The sequence below is a fragment of the Lipotes vexillifer genome, unplaced genomic scaffold (assembly GCF_000442215.2).
Source record: "Lipotes vexillifer unplaced genomic scaffold, Lipotes_vexillifer_v1.1 scaffold814, whole genome shotgun sequence".
Taxonomy (NCBI): Eukaryota; Metazoa; Chordata; class Mammalia; order Artiodactyla; family Lipotidae; genus Lipotes; species Lipotes vexillifer.
Genome location: NW_006784081.1, coordinates 64,460 through 71,073, shown reverse-complemented (window position 1 = coordinate 71,073; position 6,614 = coordinate 64,460). Strand labels below are relative to the sequence as shown.

The 6,614-nt window shown below is 43.6% G+C and overlaps 1 protein-coding gene across 1 annotated transcript in view; it reads left to right on the top strand.

Annotated features, from left to right (window-relative positions):
- Window positions 1–3,531: 3,531 nt before the first annotated feature.
- The window catches only part of ZFP2 (ZFP2 zinc finger protein), a 20,864-nt gene continuing 17,781 nt past the window's right edge, over window positions 3,532–6,614 (top strand). Inside the window, exons 1-2 of the mRNA XM_007456483.1 lie at window positions 3,532–3,562; window positions 6,346–6,439. The gene's annotated coding sequence lies outside the window, so the exon portion shown is untranslated. The remainder of the gene's footprint in view (window positions 3,563–6,345; window positions 6,440–6,614) is intronic.

The following is a 6,614-nucleotide window of genomic DNA, read 5'->3' as shown; positions in this document are numbered from 1 at the left end:
GGGGCACGAACCCGTGCCCCCTGCATCGGCAGGCGGACTCTCAACCACTGCGCCACCAGGGAAGCCCCTACTCCTGTACTTTTGAGGTTTCTGAGATATAAAGTCAAACTGGCTTTCAGCTTTTTTTATAGCTGTGTGGGGATTTGGCATTTTTCAGGTTTGCCAAGAAAATGACATCCGTCTACTTTTCAGGTCCAAAATGTTGCTGGTGTGTCCTTGCCTGATTTTCCCTGAACTTGTGAGATATCTTTTCAAATAATACCTTAATTTTGGCTTTACTAGGTTTTGGAAGGGAACAAAATTTGATGTATTGTTAGAGAAAAAAGTATTATCCTACCTATTAAAAAAAATTGTTCATGATATTTGTCAAAGAACAGTAAGGCAGAGTTTATTCAAGGGGGGCCATTGTGACTGGGTATAGGGACCACTGCAATGGAATCTTGCAGTTGGGAAGAGGGACTGGGATCAATTCCAAATACAGCATAAGCAAGTAGGAATTTATAGCCAATGAGCCAGGTGGGGGTGGTCAGAGAGTAGATAATTACTAAGAGGAAACATCAGGGGTGAGGGGGGACCAAACTAATGGAATACTTGCTGAAAACAGACATTACCTGAGGCATGGTGGAGAAGGAATTACCAGATATCAAGAGTGTTAAGATATGGAGGATGGGGTATTCTGGCTAAACTGATTTAGTAGTATTCTTGCTAAAATTTGACAATGCAGAAACAAAAATGAGAACCCAACTCTTGAGACCTAGTTGAAAAAGAGCTCAGAGGAGCCTGATTAGAGTGTGACCAGCCTAATCTCTAAATATTCCCTTTACCTAAATTTTGAAAAAATTTTCTGGTATTTTTTAAAATGTCTAATTGCATTGTTGTCAAAGAATGTGGTACTTATGATACCAGTTCTTTGAAATGTGTTGAGACTACTTTTATAACCTACCATAAGGTCATTTTTTATAACCATACGATTAAAAATTATTTTCATTAATTTGGGGATGCAATATTCTATGTGTTTGTCCATTAAGTAAAACTTGTTAATTTTGCTCTTCAGATATTCTATATCTTTAGTGATTTTTTGGGTGAGATTTTCTATCAATTTCTGAGAAAGATAGTCTAAAAATAACTCAGTAGATTTGTCAGTTCTCTTTGTTCTGTCAATTTTTGCTTTATATATTTTGAAACTCCATTATTAAATACATAAAAGTTTATGAATATTTTATTTTCTTGGTGAATTAACTCTTTTATTGTTATGTAATTACCTTTTCCACCTCTAGCGGCCCCTCACCGCTGCGGCCTCTCCCGCTGCGGAGCACAGGCTCCGGACACGCAGGCCCAGCGGCCATGGCCCACGGGCCCAGCCGCTCCGCGGCACGTGGGATCCTCCTGGACTGGGGCACGAACCCACGCCCCCTGCACCGGCAGGCGGACCCCCAACCACTGTGCCACCAGGGAAGCCTAGCAATATTTTTTGCTTTAATGTGTGTGTGTGTGTGTGTGTGTGTGTGTGTGTGTGTGTTAGTAGCTACATTAACTTTCTGGGGTTAATATTGGCCAGGTATATCTTTTGCCAGTTTTCCACTTTCAAGGTTTGTGTATCCTTATGTTTTAGCATATAGCTTAGATTTATAAAAATGTAGTCTGCCAGTATTTTTCTTTCAATTGGAAAGTTCGGTTCATGTGCATGTGTAGTGAGTACTAATAGACTTGGCATTCTTGCTATCATCTTCTTACATATTTTTTATTTACCTGAATTTTTATGTTTGTGGGTTGTTGCATTGTGGGGTGGGGAGTTGGTTTCTTTTGGTCCTTCTCCCTCCCCCTATTCTACATTCTCTGCCTACTTGCTGGGAAATTGCACACTCTTATGTTGTGAGTTTTATCAAGGGCCATTTCTCCACCAAACCATGATGAATATGTTCATGCAGTTTCTGATGTACAAATGACCTTGTAGTCCTGGAACAACTGTCTGATTCAAGGTATTTGAATCGAAAAATACAGTGGTAGATTTTTACTTTGTTGCTATCTGGGTTACCTTCACTTGATTAAATGAACTGTGAAGATTTTCATGTTTTTCAGTATTTTGAAATAGCTCAAACATCTCTCAAAAAGAAACAGAGTTGGACACTAGTTTAACACAGTAAAGACATATTTTATTCAGTACTATTGCAATCGGGGCTTCAGTAAAACTGAACTCAACTCCCAGTAGAGCAAAGACAGCTGGGGATTTACAGCTCCAACAAGCAGGGTAAAGGGGGTCAGTGGATAGAAAATTACTAAAAAGGAGACAGGAAATTTGGGGGGATCCTTGCCAAAGGCTGGCCAAGGACTTAGACATCAAGAGTAGGGGATGAGGAATTGGATCAGATATTAATAATGTGGGATTCTACCTAAACTGACTTAGCAGTATTCTTGCTAAAACTGGGCTCCACAAGCCAAGGACAGGGCTCAAGGAGGAGACCTAGTAGAAAAGAAGTCTCATAGGAACCTTCCTAAAGTTTGGTCAAAGGTGGAGTCTTTGTCACATCAACAGAAAGAGGCAGATGAAGCTACTGGTTATTTTTAGAAAAACAAATATTACAATCTAAGTTACCATATAGATCTGCCCCAAATGTCATGTACTTCTCCAAATTCCAGTGGCAGACCCAGCTGTAGCTGACAGCTCTGGCCACACATTTAATTAGAGATTTTGTCTGCATTCCTTTTTTTTTTTAAATTAATTATTTTTGGCTTCGTTGGGTCTTCTTTGCTGCGCGCTGGCTTTCTCTAGTTTGCGGTGATCAGGGGGCTACTCTTTGTTGTGGTGCTCAGGCTTCTCATTGCAGTGGCTTCTGTTGCTGCAGAGCACAGGCTCCAGACGCATGGGCTTCAGTAGTTGCAGCACGCAGGCTCAGTAGTTGTGGCACACGGGCTTAGTTTCTCTGCCGCATGTGGGATCTTCCCGGACCAGGGCTCGAACCTGTGTGCCCTGCATTGGCAGGTGGATTCTTAACCACTGCGCCACCAGCGAAACCCTTGTCTGCATTCTATACAGTGATAATTCTGAAGCAAATACGGCAGCACCTGACACTGAGCTAGGAAAGGAAGTACAGTAGCCACCATTCATGGAGTGCTCACTCTGCATCTGGTATGTTACCTACCACATCTACTCAGTCTTCTGACAACTTTGCAAGGGACTCCTCCAGGCTCCCTTTTATTTCAGAGGAGGGAAGTGAGGCTTAGCCAAGGCTGTCTGCCCCTTCTTACCTACCTATGGGGTAGAAACCCACAGGTTCTAATGAGAGGCTTCTTTAGGGTTGCCGGGGTAAGGTTACCGCGCAGTCAACTCCTGGCTTGGCAAGCCACAACCCCACCAAAATGAGGTAGCCATTCGGGAAGCCACCACCTTCCGTCCCGCTGGAACCGCCCTTCCCCCCACCACCCGAGGCCCGCGCCTGCGCACTCCTGACGCCCGCGCCGCGCCCCCGCAGCTTTGTGGGAAATGTAGTCCGGCTCCCCGGGGTGGAGATGCTGGGAGGGGCGGCATTGGTCCGCTGGTTGCTCTGGCTCCTGCTGGGAGAGGGTGAGTGCGGGGCCGCGGCGGGAGGCAGCGGGTCTGGAGGGCGCCGGAGGGCCTGGCGGGAGGAGTCGAGTACAGCAGGGCGAGGCCCCTTAGGGGCGGGGCGGGGCGGGGCGGGGCGGGGCGGGGCGGGCTGCAGATGGGCCGCGACCTCTCGGACCCTGTGCAGCGCCGGGCTTCTACCTCCACATGTTCCTCCTCTCGCCCCGGGGGCCCAGCTGGGTTGGGAACACCGAGAGCTGAGGCGCCGGACGCGGTTCTTCCACCACCTGTCCCCCGAATGGCGAGGGCAGGGGACCCGACGCGGCGGCCCCGGGTCCCAGGGGCAAGTGAGGGACCTAAGGCTCTGGAAGTCGTTCGGACCCTGGGTTCCTCCCCGTCGCGGGCTTTCCCCCGGACCCACCTCGGAAGTCTCGGGGGATGCTGGACCAGGGTGCGTGTCTCCGGGCTCCAGCACCTGCCCTTTGTGTAAACCGCATCTCGGGGACCGCTCTCAGTGATTTCCGATTCTTAAGGGTGATGGCGTGGGCTCCCCTTAACTCATCTCTCTGTAAGAATGGGGAGGCCAACCCTGTGCAGATTTCTACTTCAGGGAATCCTTTTCTTTCTTTTCTTCCTTTATTTATTTATTTAAAGCAGTTTTTCTCTTACCAAAAAAAAAGTTCACTATAGGACAACTAGAAGATTCAGAGGAGCAAAAAGGAAAAAATCATTTGAAAACTGTCAGAATCTGCATGTCTGCATGTATATACGTATAAACACAGAAACGCTTTGTTTTTAAACAAATATATGGATATTAGTATTCTTTTCTCCATTTACTTCAAAAATGAGTGCACAAGTCTTAAGCTCCGTGATTTTTTAATAAATATTTTAATCTGTGTAGTACCACTTAAGATGCAGAATAAACTTTTGTAAGTTTTGAAACTACCCACTTATACCAATTTTTAAGAACAGCTAAGTCTGCTTGTTAATGAATATGAGGAAAAGTATGTCTGTGCCATATTTAATCCTCTCTTTAGGCCTTTGTGTTCTTTCTCAGTGTTGTGGGGTTTTTTTGTTTGTTTAGTATTATAAACAATATAGGCCATCTGGCTGCATATATCTTTGCATTCTTGTCTCATTCTATAAATCTCTTCAAGTGAAATTTCTAGATCATACTGTAAGGCTTTTGATACCTCCTGTCCTATTCTCTCTAGAAAAGTAGTAGTTTATAAACATTGCAAGGTAAGGGTGCCTGATTGACCCACAGCAAGTCTGAGTGTTACTATTCTCTAACTTTCTGAGAGGTGCAAACCATAGGGTTGTTTAGATTTGCTTATTGAAAACTAGTGAATATTTTTATGCAGTTTGCATTGTGTTTTTAAATTGTGTCTGATACACAAGTATATTTCCAATTTCTATGCAGAAATGTTACATTTTCATATGTTCAGATGTGCAAACCTTCCCTTCATGTTTGGGTCTTTGACATCATTGTTAGGGGGTCTTCTATTCCATATGTCACAAAATGTTCATCTTCATTTCCTTGTAGTACTTTAGTTTCACTTTATATGTAAATTTTTATTCTTTTCCAAATGGTAAGTCCTTGTTCCAAGTTACTGAATCATTCATCCTTTCTTCATTGATGTGAAATGTCACTTTTTTCATATCCTGAATTCTTATATATAAATTTTTTTTCTGAACTGATTGTGTTGGTAGGATTTTAATTTGTTCTATTCACCCTTTTCCCTGGTAGACTATAACATCCGCGAGGGTAGAGAGTTTATCTATTTTGTTTACAGCTGTATTCATCCCTTGCCCTAAGAATGGTGCCTGGTACACAGTAGGTGGTCAACAATATATCTGGTGAATGAGTGACACTATACAGTAACACTATGTTCTAATTATCACAGCTTTATAATATCTGGAGCGCAAGTTCTCACATCCATTGTTATACAACACAATTACCTTTTTAAAAAAATCATCTTTTCCATAGTTAACTTTACACGATTATTATTTAGCTGTAACTTGGTTGGGAATATGTTAAGTTTATAAATTAATTTCAAAGAAGTGACAACTTAGGATACTGTGACATCCTATCCAGGAGTATGGTATGTCTCTCTCTGTTCAGCTTACTTTATATATCTAAATAAACTTAATAAATAAAAAGTATAGTTTTCTCTACATTAATACTATACAATTCTTATTTGGCTTATCTGTAGGTATTATATTGTCGATGAGAAAAGATATTCACAACCTAAAAGTTGAGAGTTATGTTTTATTCGGTAGGAATTTTTTAGGACTTCAAGCCCAGGAGGCAGCATCTCAAGTAACCCTGAGAGAACTGCCCCAAGGAGGCGAGGGGTGGGCGGGGGCGGGGGGTGGGGCAGGATATATAGGAGTTTTGCAACAAAGGGCAGGTAGTCTGAACGTCAGAAGATTATGGTTAATTAAAGGAAACCAGATATCTCAAGTTGAGGAATTTAGCACTTTTCAGATGTAAGAGTCTGGGTTCACTGAAATCATTCCTTTGATATGTACCTCAGCTATCTGGGGCCAGTATCCTGTGTTTTCACATCCTGAGTTTCCTCAGGGCTCACTGTGGGGAGTGGCTGCAGTCTGATGGCTGCTAGATGACAGGTATTCTCTTCCTTTCTAAGTTCCCTCAGGGCTCACCAGCTCACTGGTGGTGGCTGCAATCGCTGATGACTGTGACATCCTTTGTTTACTGATATGGCAGGCAGTATTCCCTTTCTCAATATTTTTGTTGTTGCTGGAGTCTTGTTTCTCACATCTTTTCCTTCCCTCAGCTGCCTCCTCTGATCCTGCCCACCCCCTGGGAAGGACACCACAGGAAGGAAGGAGAAGGCAATGGCTGCTGGGCCTCTACTATTGGGAGTTCAGGTGAGCTCATTTTTCTCTCTTAAACCTATCCCTTACTCCTTGTTCCTATACTGTAGATGGGCCTCACCACAGAAAACAGGGCCATTGAGATCTCTGAATGTTGGATGTTTTACACAAAACTCCCCCTTGGCATCCCTCAGCTAGGTTCTCAGCTTCCAGTTCCTTATTCAGCAGG